The sequence below is a fragment of the Peromyscus eremicus genome, chromosome 9 (assembly GCF_949786415.1).
Source record: "Peromyscus eremicus chromosome 9, PerEre_H2_v1, whole genome shotgun sequence".
NCBI classification, from domain to species: Eukaryota; Metazoa; Chordata; class Mammalia; order Rodentia; family Cricetidae; genus Peromyscus; species Peromyscus eremicus.
Window position 1 is genome coordinate 63,836,192 of NC_081425.1, and position 22,872 is coordinate 63,859,063.

General features: G+C 44.4%; 1 long non-coding RNA gene across 2 annotated transcripts in view; it reads left to right on the forward strand.

Moving 5' to 3' along the window:
- The first annotated feature begins 596 nt into the window (after positions 1 to 596).
- The window catches only part of LOC131919961 (uncharacterized), a 31,607-nt gene continuing 9,331 nt past the window's right edge, over positions 597 to 22,872 (forward strand). Inside the window, exons 1-4 of one of the 2 annotated variants that reach the window (XR_009381477.1) lie at positions 597 to 733; positions 1,253 to 1,419; positions 2,280 to 2,365; positions 2,510 to 2,686. This is a non-coding gene — a long non-coding RNA (uncharacterized LOC131919961). Of the gene's footprint in view, positions 734 to 1,252; positions 1,420 to 2,279; positions 2,366 to 2,509; positions 2,687 to 22,872 lie in introns of those variants that run through there. The other variant, XR_009381478.1, reaches the window with a different exon arrangement.

Genomic DNA, 22,872 nt, shown 5'->3' on the forward strand with positions numbered 1-22,872 from the left:
CTGACACCAAACAGCTGCTGATTTGTTCTTCATGGGGGCTCTCCAACCCCACAAGCTGAAGGAGGCCCTAGCTCTACAGTGGCGGCAGCTCTTAGCTATATATCCAGTTCCTCTGGCCCCAGGGAAGAGAATCCTCCACACTCCTCAGCAGGTGTCACTCAGCTTCTGGAAGACTAGGTTTTCTCTCTTCTAAAAATAAACTGAATCTTAACCATTTCCACCTCCAGACCTCAGCGCCTGTCTCATAGGAACAAGACTTTGATCTACCTAAGGAGTGTGGAAACTGGCCCAGCCCAGCCCATCTCCTGTTTTCATAAGTAAAGAATTAAGAGAAATATTCAGGGAGTATCAAATGGAAGAGACTTTATCCTAGCAAAGAACGATCCATGAACCAGCTACAACCTGCGCCAATACAGGTTCCCAGTACTTGGCCCAACAATGTAAGCACAGAGCCGCTACAAGAAAAGCAGGCAACCACCCACCCCAGCTTGGCATCTGCCTCCTCTGGGCGCAGTATGATGAGGCGGCCAGCTGTGATTGGCTGAAACAGATCCCTACGCTGTAGGCCTCTGCTAGGTTACAGCTGTTTGGTTCTAGGCCTCAGTTAGAAAGCCAAGTGAAAGGGCAGCCTCTGGGCAAATAGATCTGGACCTTACCAGGATCTTCCTGGAACAGAACTGTCCCCCTCCTGCTTACCTGTTATCGCGGCGGTCTTTCTGCCCCCATAGCAGAGGTGAACAGCCACAAAGATGTTCACTCTCTGTCCTTCTATTGAAAAAATGAACTTGCTGTCCTCTGGCTCTTGGTATTTTTCCAGCCTGGCAGTCCCACAACCCGCAAGGGCCTTTCCGCTTCCCAGTTGTAACTGTTGGTGTTTGTTTTCAACTCGACACAATCCGGCACTACCTGGGCAGGAGTGACTGTGAGGAACTGTCTAGACTGGGTTGGCCTGTGACCATGTCTGTGGGGCGTATGTCATGATCATGTTCACTGGTTATGATTATGATTATGGTTCACATGATTATGTTCACAGAAGACCCTGTGCTAAAGGTCACCGTTCCCTGGGTTTGGGTCCTAGATTGTATAAAAAAGAAAAAGAAGAGCTGAGCCCCGGTGGACAAGCACCCCTTTCTCTCCTTTCTCGACTGTGAACATGATGGGATTGGCTGCTTCAAGTTCCCCCCACCTTCGCTTTCCCCAAACGCTAGATTGGAACCTGGAACTGTGGGCTAGAATAAGCTCTCTCTCCTAGGTTGCTGTTGTCCAGGCGCTTTGCCACAGCCACAGAAAAGAGACCAACACGCCCATCAACCACAGAAGTCACAGCAAAGCGACTGAGACTTCCAGCCTAGGACCCGACATCCTGCTTCTGTTATTCCACGTCCTTGTCCTTCCTACAAGAATCTCATCACCCTAGAAGTGAGGCAGGAGGACACCGTTCAGTCCCAGCTTGTATCTCTCAGAAAGATACAGAGGAAGGAGGGAGGAGAGAGGAGGAAGAGATGGAGGAAGGGAGGGAGGGGAGGAAATTAACTCAAGGTTCACAGAACAGTACTGAGATTGTCCTGCTGCAGAGGAGTGCAGGCAGGTGGACAAAAAGCAGAATCTCCAAAACGAAAGGAAACTGAGCGGAGAGTGGCGTGAATGGAACAGCTACTGAGGATGACAAAAAACCCGAGCAGAATGAATGGATGCTTTAAATAGACAGGGAAGAACCGAGCCAAGCGGAGTTCTGTGAGACATGGTGTGAACGTTCTAGCACTTAGGACACAGAGGAAGGAGGCCTTTGTCACTGGTGAGGGAGCAGCATCCTGCAGAGAGGCAGGGCTGCAAACCAACAGCTACCCTGTAGGGGCCAAACCCTGCCTATTCACAAGTCTTGAGCCGAGCCGCCGAGGTACTAATGAGGGCATGGCATGTTGGCTTCCTTCCTTGTAAACCTTACCAGGTCCTCTTCCTGTGTCTAAACTCACCAAGCTTTAGTTCACCCACCAGGGCCTTTCAGAGAAATGAGAAAAGAGCATGCTGTCACTGGGGTGGGGCTTAGCTCTCACTGGAAGGGTCCAAGCCCCAACCCTTCCACTGGGCCCTTCCCTGGCTCCCTAATGTGGAAGGGTGGAGGATGGGACAGAAGAAAAGCACGAGGAAGAGAGAAGAAAGAGAACTGAGATCATGGATAGGACAGGCCTCTGAAGGAGATAACCATCCCTTTTGGGAGTAGAGTAAAGGGAGCAAGTGAGGAATGTGTAGGTAAAATATTTTTGCATCCCTCCCCTCAGCTACCTGGTACCATCACACATAGAGGATTGTCTCCTGGATGCTGAGGCTCCAAAGCTCATGCTGAGATGGAATTGCCTTGTAAGAGGTAAGAACTCAGATGTAGTTGGGTCCTGAGGGCTCCGATCTTGGAGTTACCTCGAAGTGGGCGGGGTGTTGCTCATAGGTCCTCTGCTAGGAACAGCTGGCTCTCTCACTCTCCTGCTTGCTTTCTCCCTTATAACATACACAGTCAGGGATCTTGCAGCAAGAAGGTCCTCGCCAGATCCAGACCTTCCATCCTAGACAACTAATCTCCAGAGCCATGAGCCAAATAAACTCTTTTTGCTTACAGTGTGCCCCATCTGTGAGTACTCCATCTCAGTCACTGGGAACGGAGGGCTCTGACCATACAGAGAAATATCTACCAACTAATACACTATAGCTAAAATCACTACCATCAAAAGGCAAAGAGAAGGAAATGTCCAATGAATATGTTTAGGTTGGTTTCATATGTTGCATATGACTAAACTTAACACTGTCTTGATAGTGTGTGTGTGTGTGTGTGTGTGTGTGTGTGTGTGTGTGTTGCTAGGGATTGACCCAGGGTCTTGTACACACTGAGCAAGTATTCTACCATTGAGTTCCACCCCAGCCCTGCCTCAGTATCTTTGTTGGTAATAATTGGATATGTATGAGGTCCTAGATTCAAGACCCAGTACTACAATAAACATAATTAATTGATGGATTTTATAATCTAAACTATATCTTTGATAACATGTCATCTCCTTTAATCATACATATTTCTTGGCCTAGTTGAGATAATTATCTTTTTATTATAAGTTGTGTGTACAAAAATAATCATTTTTGTTATAAAGTTAGAATGAAGAATCAATTGATTGGCATAAAACTGTTAATAGACTTACATTGAGCAAGGTAAATGAAGATGTGTTTAAAGCGCTAAGATTTGTTTCTTTTCTTGGTCTGGGACTCAGCTGTAAACACTGAAACAGCCTGTCCACTCTCCAGTAGGAAACTGAAGATGGGCCAGAGAAGAACTTACATATGGCTCCACCTTGAGGCCCCTCAAATGTGAGTTCAAAGCCCAGTTGACTGGCAGTGCAGCTTTGATCAAGTGACTCAGTCTTTCTTGAGCCTCAGTTGGTCTAAGATGATCCAAGGCTGAGAGATTCAGGGAATCTGATGCCCTCTTCTGGCCTTTCTGGGTACCTGCACACATATGGTACAGATAAACTCAAATGGCATTAATACAATCACATAACTTTAATGTTTAATTTAAAATATAGTAATATGGTCTAATAATGACATAACAGTCACTTCTTATAGTTATTTCAGCCGTCAAATGAAATAACCCGAAGTTCTCACTACATAGAGTCATCACTGTTATTGGCTTCTGTTCATATCTCTTAGGACTTAGATGGGAAGTAACTGAAAAAGGCTAAGGCCCTGGCAAGTGGCAGGCACTGAATAAATGTAGCTCTAACAAGGAATCAATAGTTATAAATACAAAAACACACTATCAGGATGACTAGAGCCCATTAGCCTCTATGGTACACTGCCTCCTAGTCTATCAAAATGGCAGAAACTCCCCTAAAATAATGGTTGTAAGAACCCAAGAACGGTCCGAAGCCAAGAGCGGTTACATCTACCCTCAAAGACCCTGGAATTAAACTGCCCATGCTTCTCTGCATGTGCCCTAACGAGTACACAGCTCCATGGGAACTAACGTGGACAGGACACACCAACTGCCCACAGGAGGACCAGCCAGGTGGAGCTTCCATCTGCACAGCTTGCATTTTGTGATTCCCTCAAAGTGAGACCCACGCAATTACAGACCGGTCCAGCATCCCTGCCTCTCTACCTCCACTCAGCATCAACTCTCAGTATTTTCAGGAGACATCCTCTCCACCATTTTATCCGTTCAGGGTGAGTTGATGCTTTACAATTTGTCATCCTGGAGCATGGTCACAGAATAAACAAAGTGAGAAATGTCTTCAGGAGATGCAGACTGATAATCTTTTTAAGCCCCATCAAGCTGACCTGGCCAATGGCAGGTGGTGCTGTTCGGGGCTGGGGAACCCAGCACTCCAGTTTATCATGGTGGACTCACACTACTCCGGGTTACAGAGAATATGTCATTCATCAAAGCCACATCAATAAATACACAGGAGCTGTGTCCACAGGCTTGCTGGGAGTCACAGGCACATCTCTATAAAAAGCCTAAACCCTGTCGCTTTCTGAGAAAATTGACAAGGCAAAGCCAGGTTGGCAGGATTTGTGACTGGTATTCAATGTTGGGGCCAAGCATGGCCCTGAGAGAAGCCACCATGAGTGTGTGTGCTCCTTCCTACATGCTCATTCACCTCGCTGACATTGGAATGTACAGCAAGAGAGTCAATAACCACAAGAAAAAAAAAGAAAGAAAGAAAGAAAGAGTAGGATTTCTATGAAAACAGGCTCTCCCACTTCCCCGAGCTAATTCTATAGAAGCAATAATGTACATCCAGGCATAAAGAGAATTCGCCACTGTGAGGAATTTACTTTCCTTTGTCTCTTTATGGAAGCAAAAGATATTCACAACCTAAGAAGAAAAATGAGCAGAGAACAATCCGAGGCCCCTCTGAAATGCCTGCTCGGTCTATTTTTACCTTTTCTCATTCCACTCTAACAAAAGCTTCTAAACATGGACTTGGAAAAGCCACATTTTAGTACAAGCATCTGGAAAGTTCCCTGCAAGCAAGAGCCATACATTATACTTCTTTGTGTCTACTACCAAGCAGAAAATAAAACTGGGAAACAGGATTGGCTGTAAGAAGGCATGGTGACAGAGTGGCTGGCAATAAATAATAATAATAATAATAATAATAATAATAATAATAATAATAATAATGACACTGGCAGGAGTGGAGCCATTGCTCCAAACAAGATGCTCCCATGAAAATCCTGTCTGGATAATTTGTCCCAGAGTTTGTTTAACATTTTACATGTATTTATTTGTGGGGAGGGTGGTATGTCTGTCCTAGTTGGTTTCTATTGTCAACTTAAAACAAACTAAGGTTATGTGGAAAGAGGAACCTCCTTTGAGAGAATGGTTTGTGGACAATAAAACGCTCAGACAGAAATTAGTCCCAGGTAGTGGCGTGTGGCTAGACAGACTTGATTGTGTGTGTGGCTAGACAGACTTGACTGTGTGTTTCGTGGATTGTGGTGGCATTTTGACTGTGCGTTAGAAAAGCCACTGGGTGTTCAGAGCTTAGGGGGCTGTCCTTGGGAGGTAAGAATGTTGAGAGCAATGCAAAAGATGGAGACCTGGCTGTGAAGTTTCAGAGGGGACGTTTTAGGGTCCCTGAAAGGCTCTTTCAGGGCCCTCCAATATTTTTAATTAAGAATCTGTGGTCCTGGTTAACTGGGGCTGAAGAATCAAATCGACCGTAATTAACAAAAGACCAGAACCACAAAGATGAACCCTTTGCTTTGCTGAGGCAATCAGTGTTGGTCAGCTGGGACTGAAAAATCAGCTGTAATTAACAAGAGGCCAGCATCATTGCTGCCAAGTCTTCAGAGAAGGGTTTCCTCAGGGTCAGAACACAGAAGCTGTGGTCCGGAGGCCGCCAAGGCTGCATCTCATGCTGGCAGCCAGACTTGGTAGTGTATAAGAGACTCCCAGGTAGTACTGGCTTTAAAGGCACAAAGGGATCATGGAGAGCAGCTGAGACTTGGCATTCTGTGTCAGGGCTGGGGTCTCTGAAGAGAGGCTATTGATGAAGTTGCAGCCTCAATCGCCTCAGTCACTAAAAGCCCCAGGACTGAGGGGTCATGGAGAGTTGAGGCCCAACACAATGTGGCCTGAAGAGAACCTGGAAGAGGCCACTGGTGAAGGAAGGTACCAGATATCAAGCACTGAACTTTTTATACTGTTAACTTTTTATTTTGCTTTGATCTGATTGTGACCATGCCCTAATTCTTCCCTCTTGGGATAAGAATATAGGTATCTTATTTTTGATTTTATAGGAGCCCACAGTTGAGAGACTGAACTTGGAGACTTTGGATGTTTCTAAGAGACTGAACTTCTAAAGCACTTTAGTTTTTAAAGATTGTGGGATTGATAAAGTTATTAATGTTTTAGATTGCAATATTAATATATGATCTTGGGAATAAACAAGAAAGGAAAGGTTATGGTTTAATAGTAAGGTATTAGTATGTCAAGTTGACAAGGGGCCAGTTGTTCTGGTTTGTTTTTGTCAACTTAACACAAGCTAGAGTTATCTGAAAAGAGAAAACTCAATTAAGAAAATGCCTCCATCAGATTTCCCATATCACGTCTGCAGGTTATTTTCTTGATTAATGACTGATGTGGAAGGGCACACCCCACTGGGTTGGTTCTACCCCTAAGCAGGTGGTTCTGAGGTGTATAAGAAAGTAAACTGAGCAAGCCAGTAAGCAGTGTTTCTTTATGACCTCTGCTTCAGTTCCTGCCTCCAGGTTTCTGCCTTGAGTTCCTCACTGAGGGAAATCAGAGCAAGAACTGAAGCAGAGCCGTGGAGGTACACTTATTTATTGATTTGCTCCCTTTGGCTCGCTCAGTTTACTTTCTTATATACCCTAGGACCACCTGCTCAGGGATGGCACCACCCACATCAACCATTAACTAGTAAAATGCCCCCACAGACTTGCCTACAGGCTAATCTTAGGGAAGCATTTTCTCAGTTGAGATTCACTCTTCTTGGATAACTCTAGCTTGTGTCAAGTTAACAAAAGCCAACCAGCACACGGGGAGGGCACATATACCACAGAGATCAGAGGACAACTTGCAGGAGTAGATTCTCTCCTTCCATTATATGGGTTTCAAGGATCAAAGTCAAGCTGTCAGACTTAGCATCAGGCACCTTAGCCCACTGAGCCATCTTGCCAGCCCCTGAGCCATTAGTTGGAATGAGATCCAAAAAGCTGAACTGCCTTTAAAGCTGGCAAATAGAAGAAAGGATAGAGATTTATATTGTGGACATTTAAGCAGATCCTAGGAAACATCTCTAGGCCAAGCGCTGCTTTCTGCAGATTCTAAACTCTTGTACAACTGGCCCTTTGCTTCCTTGCCCACCTCGGTCAGTTTTTCATCCTTGTAACACATATCTAAGAAAATCCATTTAAGGAAGGAATGTCAGAGGTTTCAGGCCAGGGTCAGCTAGCTCCATGTTTCTGGACCTGTGGTGAGGCAGCATCATGACAGTGGAAACATGTGGCAGAGAAGGCTGCTCACCTTTTGGAATCCAGGACACAGAGAGGGAAAGATTGAGGATAAGATCCATCTTTCAAGAGTGGGTCCCCAGCAACCCCCTTTCTCCAAATAGGCCCTACTTTCCAGTAGTCCATTCATATACGAATCCATCACTGGGATAATCTATCTATCATGCAAGAACCCTCATGACTGGATCTTTTCAATTAAACTCATGAGCTTTTGAGAGTACATGCTACATCCAACCCATAGCCCCTCCAAAGCATCCTTCCCAGCATAGCAGGCCCCGCCTTTACTGAGTGTTTGGCACTGTCATTCATGCCTTGTTCTATGTACTTGGATGCATCATGCCATCTAATCCTCAGAACAAGCCTTGGGTTAGATATTACTCATGCTGCCTGTTTACAGAGAAGTGGACTGAGGCCAGAAAGGATAGGTCAATTTTCCTCCCAGTTTCACTGAGCAAGAACACAAGACAGCCAGCCGTCCCCAATCATGTCTCCTGACACTAGTGTCCTTGTTCCCATCTTTGTTTGCATCTCTGGAAAAGCTGGCTTCTTCCTCCCTCCTCTTCCTCACTTTCCATCTCCCTGTCGTCCACATCTCCCCACCCTCCTCTCCTTCACCAATGTCCACCTCTTGCTCACACCGCCATATCACCTGGAGTATCTGATGTCCTCCCCGTCTGGCCTCCTCTGAGAACTCGTCTGAAAAACCAACTTCTCTTTTTTACTTTTAATTTAACAAATCTCAAAATGTATTTCTGCTACACAACATAATCCTTTGTGGGGTGGCTGAATCGGACTAATTAACACATAAAGTACCTTACATATTTGTTTTTAGATGGAAGCATTTAAAAGCTATGTGAGCAATTTTCATGGGCATAATACATTATTATTAATTACAATCACTTGATTATACAACAGGTCTGTTGAACGGCTTCAGGCCATCTCAAATGTGTGCTCTTTGACCGTCTCCCCAAAATCACCCCCTCAGCCACTGGCAGCCGCCACTCATTCTGTTCTATGATTGGCTGCTTTAGAATCTGTGCATAATTCAGAACACAGGTCCATTTTCTTTCTGTGCCCTGTTTGTTTTATTTAATGTAATGTCTCCAAATGTATCCATATTGTTGCAAAAGACAGGATTTTCCTAAATCTTATGTTACTACTCAGTTATTAAAGTCTCAGGGGCTGGGGAGATGTCTTAGTCAGTATATTGCAAGCATGAAGAATCCTAGCCATGACCCTTTCAAGCTAGAGTTGTTATTTCTCACCTATATAAAGTATTCCATTACAATTACTTCTTCATAGAAAGTCCCATTTTCTAAGTAAATGGCTTTCTGAAATACATTTCCTGTTACAGGTATGTATAACCATGACTGGGCTTTCGAAATGCATTTTAACCCAAAGTAGCCCATTTTCTCCGCCAGACTGTAGACCTCTATTTCTTCCTTGCCGAGGTGGTGTGGCCACAGAACAGTGCAGAAAGGAGAGGGGAGAAAAGAACCGTTGATCCTTAAAAGCTCTCATTCTTGCAAAAGAAGTGGGCACCATGGCTGATCCAACGTGGGTCAGGGCTCCCTAAAGAATGAAATGGGTTAACCCTGTCAAGTTCTCTGAGAGCCCTAGAAGGTACAGAAAGCAGCTAAAGGTCCCAGGGCTCCTTTCCAAGTGGCCCTTCACCCATCCTGCCCTGTCCTAGCTTAGGAGACTAAACAAAGGAGTCCCTCCACCGCCCACTCTGATTCACCATCCCAACCCTGTTTCCTAACCGCTCCCATGACTTCATCTCTGAATGAAGTCAACATCTCCGCATCTTCAGTGGGCATCTGAGTTGAGTATGCTCCTTCAGTTTGCTACTTCATGTCAGCCTTCAGACCAAAGCTTGATGCAAGTGAACTCAATCAGAGCACCAGAGAAGCAGCAAGCCCACGTGGCTCCTCTCCTGGTACCAACATCCTTCCTCCATGACACTAGTAATCTTCTCTCATGGAAACCCACCAACAGAAAGAATCTGGAAGGAGGAAAAGAGAAAATAGTATCTTTCCCTCTTTTCTGGGGAAACGTAAGTACTCCCTCCCCATGGCAATGGAAAAGTACCTTCCAGGAGTGCTGAGCCCAGTGTGCCCTGCACAGGATGACAGTGGCCATATGAATAGGGTTGCTGCTTCCCAGCTCAGGCAGAGCTTCCACAGACAGAGCAGGTCAGGACAGGGTGGCAGGAAGCAGATGCACCAGCAAAGGGTAACTTAGGAATGGATGCTATCCCCAATGCTTAGTGAAGGAGCAACAGATTCCACAGAGAGTTGCCCTTATGAAGAGTCAGCCATTGTTCCAGTACAATGGAATGGGAAACTAGCATGGTGTGGGCTGAGCTGGGTCCTGAAAAGATGCTAAACAGCCTTATCTGGGCAGCCATATAAATGAAGGTGATGGTTAACCCTATTCCAATACAGAAACCAGGGACCATAGAGCAAGAAGTAAGCTCATTTCCCTAATGGAACCAACAGCATTTGATAGGAAGGATGATCCCATTATGACACTGGAATCCCCGCACTCAGGAGGCAGATGCAGGCAGATTTCTGAGTTCGAGCCCAGCCTGGTCTACAGAGTGAGTTCTAGGATAGCTAAGGCTACTCAGAAAAACCCTGTCTCAAAAAACCAAAAAGAAAAAAGAGAAAAAAAAAAAGACAGTAGAATGCATCTCTGGCTGCTTAGAGGGAAGCCATGGGAAGAAAAGCAGTTGTGGTTTCTGTTAATCGTGCTCACATTCATGCTTTCTAGGAAATGTGAAAGGAAACACAATTCTGGCTTAAAAGCACAACAACAAAAAATCCACCTATTCACACTCCACTGGTTCCAAAGTTGAACTCCAAAGTTCAAGACCATTCAAAAGAAACCAAAGTGATTCTTTTATTAGTACAATAAACATATTTGAGAGTGCTTAAGCATCTGAGAAAGGAGAAAGGACATTATTAAGAATGTGAGACACTTTTAAGTACAACCTCAGATAAACAAACACCAAGTTATGGAATAATGGGTTCATGCCCAATGTTTCAGTCATTCAACAAGCCATTCATCTTGAGAGTTTTCCATGAACATCAAGGATCAGAGGCACAGGACATTCCCTAAGGAACAGACACAGCACCTACCCTTGAAGAACTTGAAATGTAATGACAGCTATCATTACTAAAACGAGTATATCTTAGATTTAGATCATAAAGGTCAAACATAAATCATGTACATGGAGGTATTTTTCGAGACCGTGTTATTAATGTGTTTGCCAATGTTATTCATGTAATCCCAGATATTCATATTCCTGAGGCACCAAAAGTTCAAATATTCTAGCATTTATACTCGTGATAATCTCCACTATCAACCTGATTGGATTTGGAATCGCCAAGAGATACACCCATGAGTATGTCTGTGAGGGTGTTTTCACAGAAGGAACCTCCACCCACAGTGTGAGAGGAACCATCCCAGGGTCTGGGGTCCTGAAATGAATAAAAAAGAGAAAGCAAGCTGAACACTGGCGGTCACCTCTCTGCTCCCTGCAGACACCATGTAACCAGTGCCTCTCACTGTTTGCAGTCATCTTCCCTGCTGTGGAGGGCTGTGTCCTCTCTCAAGCTATTACCATCTAATGGTCTTAATCAGGGTCATTTTCTCTGCCGGTTAAAGAATTAAGAGGCAGGAAAAAATCTCAAGCTTGACAGGTAACAGCAGAGACATCTTGAATAACACAAACGGACACAGACAGCATCAGCAGTTGAGGAAGGCTACTCGAGGGAGTGAGGAGTCACACACAGGAGACACAGAGAGGAAGACCATTGCAAAGGACAGGGGGGACTCCTCGGAGAACTGAAAATTCCAGTTTCGTCTCAGGGGGCTGGGCTTTTTAAGGTCTCGAAGGGTCTTCCTTCCCTGATTCAGAGTTGGTTAGTTTGAAGAAAGACAGGATGACTGATTGGCCCACAACTGTTGGGCAACTGTGTCCTGATCCAGCCTTGAACTTGTTGAGCCCGTCATTCAGCAGGGGGCCTGCTGGTGGGGGGTCGGGAGTCAGAAGGCCTTTGTTCTAAGCTGCCAGGCTTTTGTCTCAGGTCAGGAGGGCAATGAAGAAGCCTGTCTCAAAGTCCACCATCTCTGTTACTTGGCCTTGGCCCCTCTCCCTATCTGTCTGCCTATCAGGGAGCCTATTTAATTCCTAGTCCCTGAAAACCATGAGCCAATAGAAGCCCTGCCTTTCTTAAGTTGCTTTTGTTGGGTATTTGGTTGTAGCAACAAGATGGTAACCAATACAAGAGCTTTCCCTAATCTACCCCTCTCTCTCTCTCTCTCTCTCTCTCTCTCTCTCTCTCTCTCTCTCTCCCTCTCGTGTCACTTTGGTAGGACTGTCCATCTAGAAGAGACTACTGTTTGGAGATCAAGTTGTCTTACTTGACCATTAGGGAAGCTTAACTCCTAAGAACATCCAATGACCTGTCCAAGGTCAAATAGCAAATCAGGAGCAAATAGGAGCAAAGCCTCAAATGTCCAGACAGGCCAGGAACCTTCCTTCTATGAACTGCATTGGAAAAACTACACAGAGAAAATACAAACACAACGCAAAACAAATGCCAAGAAAGCTTTTCTATCCAGAATATATCATTTTTCCTATAAATATCATATAAATAAGTGAATATCAATAAAGAAAGTAAAGATCAGTGGGCTATAGAGATAGCCCAGCACTGAACACAGCTTGCTCTTTCAGATGACTTAGGTTCCGTTTCCAGCACCAACATGGTGGCTCAAAACTGTAATTTCAGTTTCAGAAGATTTGATGCCTTTTTCTGGTCTCTAAGGACACCAGGCTTGCACATGGTTCACAGACAGACATGCAAGTAAAACACACACACACACACACACACACACACACACACATAAAATAAATTTTAAAAGTTTTCATAGGTTAGCAATAGACAAGACACAGAGGGCATAACTAAATTGGGGGGGGGGGCTACTAGTAACATACTCATAACAAATAGTTAGATCTGGAAATACCAAATAAATCCCCACATGTGAAGCAGGGGTGGCATACTGCAGGTGGGGTTAGCAAGAACACCAGCTAGTACAACTACACTGTGGGCAGTGTGGCAGCATCATACATGACAGACGGGCATGGCTAAGATGTCTCTGGGCAGCACTGTAAGAGGGCAAACACTGGAAAACAATTGGAAGTAGATGAATCCCGACGTGTGCATATTGTGGCAATAATAAAGAACATCAAAATGAATTGCCCGTGTCTATGTGTATGTGCGTGGCTAGGTCTCAAACACATGATGAGAGAAGAATAAGGGGAAAACATATGAAAAGTGGAGTAGGTTCCTATTTTTGTAAGCATTTCAAAACTCAGAACAATACCACATATTCTATTCATTGAGTACATATGTATATGGTAGAAGTGCAAAGAGGGGCACAGCATGTGTTGAAAACAATGTCAATTAAACAAGATGCCAAGAACACACACCTACTTGAGGACAATAACCCCCTGTATAAAATGAGCGAGATGGCTGCGGGGGTGCATCGGGACTGCGGTGGGGATTCTGAGCGTCCCTCTAATTTATATTTCTCTTAATAAACGATATGACACATGTTTTATTTATTCCTCCATGCTATATGCTTTAAATATCTTATAAGCAAATTTAATTGGAAAATGAAATTCTCATTGTTCTTATTGATTCCACTTGTATATACATTAAAAACCCAGTGTGCCTCGCAGAATCTAAACAAGATGGGAGTGGTTGCTGCGGGGAGGTCTAGCCTCTGAGTCCACTCCTCTTCACTCACTTCCCATCACGGCCCAGTAGAGACTAAATGTGAAGAGAAGCCTTAGGCACTGCGCTGTTGCAGCTTACCTGGGAGGACGTGGGACATGAGCCTTACAGCCGTTTGCCTTTTCAGAAGACAGTTTTGCCAGTTTCTTAGTAGCAGTGCCTGAGTTTGCTGCCCCAGACCACTCCTTGTTTCCTGTTTCATAACAGATGACAGGTAAGTGGGTAAACACAAGATAAAATCGTAGTAAGTCAATAGGAGAGAGAAAGAGAGAAGATATATATAGGCAGTGATGGTTAATTCTGACTGGGCATTAGTGAAGCAAACTTTCGTGCCTGTCTGTCAGGGGGTTTACAAAGAAGATAAACAGAGAAGGGAAAACCTGCCCTGAATGTGGATGGTATTACCCATGATCTATGGTTCTAGATGGAAAAAAAGAAGCCAGCTGAACACAAATGTTCATCTTTCTTAACTTTCTAGACTGTGGACATACGAGTAAGACACCTCAAACTCCTGCCACCATGGCTTCATCCAGCTGACCCTCCACCATGACTTCCCTCCATGATGGGCTAACACCCTCAAAACATAGGCCCAAAATGAATCCTTCATCCCTTATGTGACTTTTCGTCAGGTTTTAGTCATAGCAATAAAGAGAAATACCTAGTGCATAGACAGAAGATAGGTAGACAGACAGCTGATAGGTAGAAAATATGTAGAAAGAAGAGATAGATGGATAGATACTAGATGATAGATATATAGATAAATAGGAAAAGAGATAGATCATAGGTTGCTAGATGATAAATAGATACAGATAGATGATAGACAGATGGATGGATAGATAGAGAGATAGAGAGATAGAGTTATAATTATATATTCCAAGGACTTCTTTTTGTCCGATGTGTAATTTCCTATCACAGAAATTTATAAGGTTTTGGTGTTTGGCGGGAGGTTTGGGATACAAAAGCAGCAGGAGAGAAAAGGAGATCCAGAATCTGTAATTTTCCACCTGGTCGGCAGTTGTCCCTCAATTCACCTAAAGTGATGACTTCTTCCCTTGAAAGTGAAACACCAGGTTGCTAATGTAAAGTAAAGGGGAGCTAAAATGAGGTTTTCTTTTCAAAGCCCTGGGACCTTCTGATTTCCTGAATGGAATTGTCTTCAGAGGCTAATTCTTCCATGAACTATTGATTAAACTTCCTGAATAGCCCATGATTACAGGCCTACCCTGAACAGTGCTGCTTGCAAGAACTGGGCCTCTAACCCAGTGGTTCTTGACCAGTGTTAGTGACCCCTTTAGATCTGAACAACCCTTTCACAGAGGTTGCTTAAGACCATCAGAAAACAGGGATATTTCCATTGTGATTCATAACAGTACCAAAATTACAGTTATGAAGTAACAACAAAAATAATTTTATGGTTGGGGGTCAGCACAACATGAGGAACTGCGTTAAAGGGCCACAGCATTAGGAAGGTTGAGAACCACTGGTCTAACACAGACAAAGATACTCAGCACACAGGCCCTGCTGGGTCAGGTACAGACACATTCCTTCTCCCTGCTTCCCACTCGTACCCATTCTTCTTCTCTGTCTGTCCTGTCCTCTCCCCACTCTTTCTGCCTGCCCCTCCTCTCTCTTAGTCCAGGGAGAAGTTTATATTGACTTGTGAGATAGCCTTAGGGAAAGAGACATGTCTACCGCCTTTTCATTTTATCCTTGCTTTTTGGTTAATATATTCAAAGTCTTCACTTTCTTTTGAGATATTCAATGGGTTATCATTAATTATATTCACCCTGGTATGCCACAGCACATCAGAACTTACTCTTTCCATCATACAATATTACTGAAGTACTGAGGACCTCAACCCCCTTACACTCAGGGAACCATTAGCCTACGCTCAACATTAGGAGATCAACATTTTAGATCGCACTCAGGAGTAAGATCATGCTGTTTATCTTCCTGTGCCAGGCTCAATGGCATCATATCCTCTACTTCCATCCATATGGGCACAAGTTATTGAATTTAATAGTTTCGATGGCTAAATAATACTTCATTATGTTCACATATACAACAGCTGCTCCTACACAATTACCAACTTGAACAGATTGAGAGACACCAAAGAGATTTGTAAAGCCCGCCTTGTGGGGAGTTTCTGGAGATGACGAAGCAATGGAGGAACACCACCTTGAATGTGGGCAGAACCATCTAATGGGCTTCAGCACCGGCTGGAATAAAAAACGAGGGAGGGAGGAAACCCAGGAACCCAGACCCACTACCTGCTTCCTAGCTGCCATGATGTGAGCAGCTCTGCCCCAACTACTCCCTTCCCCCATGATGTTCTGCCTTCGTGTGACCCACATGACCATGGACTATAACCTTTGCAACCATGAGCTAAAACAAACCTCCTCCCTCCTTCACCTTGTTTTTCTGAGGTATTAATCACAGAGTCAAAGTCCGACTATCAGAGTACACCATGATGTCCCTGTCTGTTGGCCCCTCGATAGACACTGGTTAATCCCTGCTTCTGACAGCCCAACAGTCCATTCTGCTCCCTCCAGTCACAGAGCCCCTAGTCCTAGGCACCTTACTCCTCCCCTCTCCTGGGCTTTGACTTCAGATAAGCAATTACAACATCCTCAAAACACTGGTTCCTGTGGCAGCCTCTTTTCATGCCCTAACCCTTTCCCCCATGCTCACAGCTTTCATCGGGAGCCCAGCGTCCACCTCCCCACTGCTCTGCTCAGCCTCTGATCCTACGATCCAATATGCCACGTCCTGCTCTCAGCACACTGTTCAGATTTATACTTGTTGAATGACATCATTCATAACTCCTCAAGGCAGATGTCCTCGGCACAAGTGAGTGGGCCACCTTGACCATGGAAGTAAGGAACATGACTCAGCTGGAAAGACTTAGGAAGGGACTCTCTGAACCCTTGCAGCTAGAGAATAGCTCTGACGGCATCTCCCCGAGAGAGGAGACACTCAAAGTCCTCTCCACTGGCAGAGTCAAGTAAATATATAAATGCCCTGGCAGCTCAGGCACTCTGACAGGACTCCTTCATGGAAACTAGGTTGGCAGAAGAAGGTATTGTCCTCTCCACAATGTTGTTCCCCTTCAGGGCACTGAGAGACTCTAAAATATGAGGTCAAAAAGATTGGTCACAGTCTACGAAACTATGAAAGCAACACAAGAAAATAAACAAAAGATGGCGTGCTGGCCACGCCGTTCTGCATGCTACCTCCTGCATGGCTTATTGGAACCAGAGCACAAGGCCCAGGTCTCCATGCAGACTTTGAAAACTCATCTGAGGAGTGAGAAGAGTTCCTTCCAAATCATTTTTGTTCCTCATTCAATTCAACCATATTCTTCAAATGGAAAAAGTTAGCCTTCAGAACCCAGTGCATGCATGTAAAAAAATAAATGAAAATTCATATTTTTCAAGGTTAATAAAAGATGGTCCCTTTCAAGCAGCCTTCCTGCCTAGGAGGCAGCAGACATGGGCAGGAAGCTGCTTGCTCCTCCAACCTCATGCCTCCCATTTTTAATTCTGTCACCCAAGCCATTAAGCAGAGTCTCCACGTGGATGAGGACAGTGATAGGGAGTGGATACTGTCAACAAACTTCTCAACTTTGTCCATCAACTGCCCTTTGGGTGAGAGAGTCACCAACGAGAACCAGCAGTGCCCTGTTGTGTCATCTCCAGGAAGGCAGTCACCCACTGTCCCAGCTGACACACCCTCAATGGGAGAATCCTCCATTCAGACGTTCACAGAGCTGGCCCGATTCTGAGCACACTGTTACACCTGCCAGATGTGAATGTACACTGAACACAACCACTGATGTAGCTTTCTTGAGGAGTTAAAATTTCTGGAAAGTTCTTTGAACTCCACATCAGAATCATAAACCTTCATGAACATTTAATCCCTGCATCAAAACTTACAGACAGCTGAGTCCTTTGTCCAAATTTTCGTTTTACACCTGCTTTTTCATCCTTTCTGATGTTTCTTATTGCTGTGTTTTGAGTGACAGCTATGAGTTCCCAAGTTCCAGTGTCCAGGTTTGGGCTCCAAGATGACACCTAGGTAGATACTATGGACCAGCATGTGGCCGGGCCTTGTGGGAGATCTGTCAGTCATTAAGATCACTGTTCTCTTAGTATCTTTCTGTCTCTTGGCTCAAGATGCTACCCCTGTCCCTGGCACATGCCACTACCATTTTGTTCTGCCTTTACCAGAGGCCCAGGCCACTGGGACCACTCAACCCTATGCTCAGTCTTCCAGAGCTGTAGGCCAAATAAACCTCTGCTTCCTAAATGGCCTGTGTGTGCTGGGGGATGTCTTTCTGTACACTGTGAATATATACTGTTCCCATTGGTTAATAAATAAGCTGCTTTAACCTATGGCAAGGCAGCTTAGAGGCAGACAGGAAATTCAAGGAGAGAGACAAGAAAGAGAAAGGTGGAGTGAGAGAGACGCCAGCCTTTGGGAAGAAATTTTTGTCCAGGAATCAGAGTCTATGAAAGTCCCAACAAATCTCAGAACTTAAAGTCAAGCAAGTCTGTATATATAGTACAAGGGCCAGCAAGATGGCTCAGTAGGCAAAGACACTTGCCACCAAGCCTGACAACCCAGGTTCTAGCCCCAGGACTCACATGGTGAAAGGAGAGAACCAACGCCCAGAAGTTGTCCACTAACTTCCAATGTGTGCTACAGCACACACGTGCCTACAAATATGCATATACATAAAAATAAATAAACATAATAGAAAATGTATTCAGAGCATAAAGCCAAGCTTAACTGGCCTCAACTAATTCATGTTCTTTCAACATTTCATTAATAAACATCTCAAGAAAAAAAACAGAAAGTACCTCATGTACAATGCAAATTACAATGCCAAGAATATCTCGTCGAGAATACTCTTAAATCCTTCAGTGTTTCCCAACACATTTCATTGTGGAAGTCTGCCCACTTGTACTGATTAGCAATATTCCTTATAAACCCACTAGGGCAGATGACAAGGAGCAATTGGTGTTAAGAGAGAGGCTAGGCTAGCTGAAGATTAGTAAAATATATTTTCTTAATCAATTCTATATTTGGGAATCTATATAATTTGATCTTTTGTCCTCTAAAGTAGTCCAAGCTAAAGATCACATTTAGATGGCTCAGGTGAAGGACAGGGAAAGCAAGGGCCCGTGGTGGCCTGCCTTGCACCAGATGTGGCCTGACTGTCCTAGGTTCCTGCTCCCCCAGAATGCAAATTCATCACCTTCCCCAACCCTTGGCCTGCTTGTGCAACCAGATCACCACCCTAAACTGTTTATTCATGATGTGTTTTGCCATGCATTTTTCTCTTAGGCAAAACCCTCTGTGATTTATGGGAAAGTGAAATCATGTGTTTCTCGTTAGTTTATACTTTAAAGCACCAAAATGTTATTTTGTAAAGCTATTTTAATGTCCAAGGAGTCTTTCAAAGACTTTGTTCCTTGGGATAGAGGTCAACATTTTGCATGAGAAAAACAAACGCCCTAAGCTAAAGGCCAGGTTTAGCTAAGAGCTTAAGCCCCTGGTTTTCAGGGCATTCAGGTCAGCAAAGTCAACTTCACTTTCTCCAAAGACATTCCAGAACTTTTCTCCAGGTATCTTCTGTGGAGGTCTGTCATCACCTTCAGGGTGGGCTTCAAAGAGCTTAAGCTTATTCCCAGGTAGGGCATGGGTACTGGATGTGGGGAAAGGCATTCCTAGAAAGCAAGTCATCAACAGCTCATTCTCTATCCAAACACAGCATCCTTGGAGCATCCAGACAATGTATAGAAAGATATACTTGAAGACATGCTGGTTCAGCTTTTAAATTTAAAGTCACAGAATATTTTGACTTAGGACCACCCTTAAAAGATTTGCATCAAAGATATAAAGTTTCAGTTACGTAGGATTAATCTTTTTCTTTTTAGTTAGAATGTTCTGAGTTCCTATTCAACTCAAAAAAAATGGGTGCAGTCATAAGTAACTTGATGATGGGGTATGCTCTTGAAATTGGTATGTTGGGTGGTTCTGCTGTGATTGTGAGAATAACACAGAACTCACCCACACCTAAGGGTCCAGGTCAGTGACTCCACATGGCTCCCAATGCAGTCAAGAGAAGCAGTAAGCATGCCTTCAGAAGTGACTGGTATCACATAGTACACAGTAAACTTTTCCTGAGTGGGAATTCACTCTAAAACAGTGATAGAAGCAAAACAAAGGAATATATACACGTGTTCCATAGTAACTCATTACCATTATCAGGCAGCATGCACTGCATGTGATTACATGTGCTGTACTTTTCTACAGCCAACAGCACAGTAGGTGTGTTTACACCAGCATTGCCACACACAGTTCAGTAATGTACTGTTCTGTGATGTCCCAGCAGCTGCAGAGTCACTGAACAATGAGGAGTACCAGCGCCCTTACATCATCACCACCATATATGCAGTGTGTCAGTGAGGAGTATCAGCGCCCTTTACATCATCACCAACATATATACAGTATGTCAATGAGGAGTACCAGCGCCCTTACATCATCACCACCACATATGCAGTGTGTCAATGAGGAGTATCAGCACCCTTACATCATCACCACCATATATACAGTATGTCAATGAGGAGTACCAGCACCCTTACATCATCACCAACATATATACAGTATGTCAATGAGGAGTACCAGCGCCCTTACATCATCACCAACATATATACAGTATGTCAATGAGGAGTACCAGCACCCTTACATCATCACCAACATATATACAGTATGTCAATGAGGAGTACCAGCGCCCTTACATCATCACCACCATATATGCAGTGTGTCAATGAGGAGTATCAGCACCCTTACATCATCACCACCATATATGCAGTGTGTCAATGAGGAGTATCAGCACCCTTACATCATCACCACCATATATGCAGTGTGTCAATGAGGAGTATCAGCGCCCTTACATCATCACCACCATATACACAGTGTGTCAATGAGGAGTATCAGCACCCTTACATCATCACCATCATATATGTAGTGTGTCAATGAGGAGTATCAGCACCCTTACATCATCACCACCATATACACAGTGTGTCAATGAGGAGTATCAGCACCCTTACATCATCACCACCATATATGCAGTGTGTCAATGAGGAGTATCAGCACCCTTACATCATCACCACCATATACACAGTGTGTCAATGAGGAGTATCAGCACCCTTACATCATCACCATCATATATGTAGTGTGTCAATGAGGAGTATCAGCACCCTTACATCGTCACCACCATATATGCAGTATATCAGTGAGGAGTATCAGCACACTTACATCGTCACCACCATATATGCAGTGTGTTGCTGATTGAAACATCTTCCAGAGACCATCTAAAGATGAGACAAGCTCCTCAGAGGTACAACAGAGCTCACTGTCTTAGTGTCCCTGGCCTTCCCCATCTGGTTTCCATATCTATCTTGCCCTGGCCCACCTCCATCAACACAACCCAACACAACTCTCCTTGAGTCTACAGGTGCTATCACCATTCCAAGAGATCACCTTGAAGGAGGTCTACTGCAGCAAACATTATAGCAGACTTTGTCACATTTTATAGATAGGAACACTAAGGAACTAGACCTTGAATTCATTTCTTCAAGGTCACAGGTGGAGGTGGGGCTGGGACTTAGAAAAGACTACTCCCAAACTCCCACCAACTCCCAGGACCTAGTCCATTTATTGAGGACTTGAGCCAAGTTGAGGCTCATTCTGCTTCCTAGAAACTAGGAGAACACCAGGAAGAAATGAAGGAAGATATGAGGGTGCCTGTTGGTCTCACTACCTCCTACTTTCTGGTCAGGGATTAGCAAAAGCTCAACTAGCCACACATTTAAAAAGGAAATGCACACAAAGGAGAGAACATTTGGGGTGGTGGGGAGATGGTTCAACACGCTGAGAACTTGACAGGAAAGTGTGTCCAGTGGGCCAGAAGGTACTGTAAATGGACATTTCCTCTCCTGACTGCCTGTTCCCAAACACCTGGCAGCCACTTCCCAAATTACCACACTGAAACTTATATTAATTACAAATGCTCAGCCAATAGCTCTGGCTTGTTACTAGCTAACTCTTACATTTTAATTAACCCATTTCTATTAATCTATGTATTGCTACATGGCTCATGGCTTTACCTGTCCCCTAGCATCTCTTGCTCCCTTGGCAGCTGGCTGGCATTTTTCCTGACTCCACCCTCCTTCCCATCATTCTCAGTTAGGCTTTCCCATCTAACTTCCTGCCCAGCTCCTGGCCTGTCAGCTTTTTATTAACCAATAAGAGTAATACATATTCATGGTGTAGAAAAGGGTTGTTCCACAGCAAGGTACCTAGGGGGTGAAGACGGTAAAATGTAAACATTGAACGCTTAGCATTCCTGGACGTTGCTGAGAGGTGCTCTCAATCTACTGAGGAGTGCATATCCCACTGAAACCAAAAGAAGTTTCTTGAAATAAAAACCCTAACTTTCATTAACTATCATTTTAAACAAAACTGTTATGCAATCAGTTCCCTTTACTATTCAGAGGAGCTGGCAACGAGTCTCAGTGTTCTCATCCAGACAGGGGGTTGGCTTGGCTGAGGTTCTCAGGGCACTCAGGCCCTGCTTCTGCATGTTCCAGAAGAGCTAGTCAGAGCCTCAGAGGCAAGTGCTATCCAGGAAGGCCCTCCCCATCCACACTCTTCCATCTCACCATCCTTTGCCTCATCTATGAACCCTGGAACCACACCAACAGGTACAAAAGCACCTTCAAACTCTTCAATTGCTTGTGCAAAAAGGTCCTCCCTGAGTCACTCTGAGTTAGATCCCTAAAGAACACAGAAGAGTCACCTCCTGAGACTGCCAATCTCCTAGGCTATTATGTCCACTTTCTTACAAAGTCTTTAAGGCTTGAGTTTTGTTAAAATATCTGCATTTGATAAGAAAGACATCTGGAGGACGTTTTTCAAACTGTCACTCTGAAAAAGCTATTCCATTAAATGAACCACCTCAGGCTATAAGTACATACAAGGAGAATAGCAACTATGCCAGCCATGGTAGTCCATGCCTATAATCCCAGTCCTTAAGAGGCTGAGGCAGAAGGATTTCTTGAGTTTCCAACCTGAGCTATAAAGTAAGACCCTATATGAACCTCCCCACACACACTCACACAGCAGAACCTTAACCTAGCCAACTGTCTGTCTGGATGGGAAGTTCTCTTCTTCACCTCCCAAAATGTAAGATCACCTATGTCGCCTGCACAGGGTAAAGAAAATCTAAGCAGGAACTTGAACTCCAGCTCTCTGCCTGTGGTAAGATTTCTAATGAGGGTCACTGAGAATGAACAAGAAGAGCAGAGCCAAGTAACAGGGAGGCAGCCAGTGGGAGGAGCCCTCTGGGTGGATCACTTAGACAGCATCTACTTCGGTGAAGAGATTTAAAGGTGACTTGCAGTGACCTACACAATGAACATTAATGCACAGAATTTGTCTGCAATACCATCGAAGTATATATGGCTGGGTTATC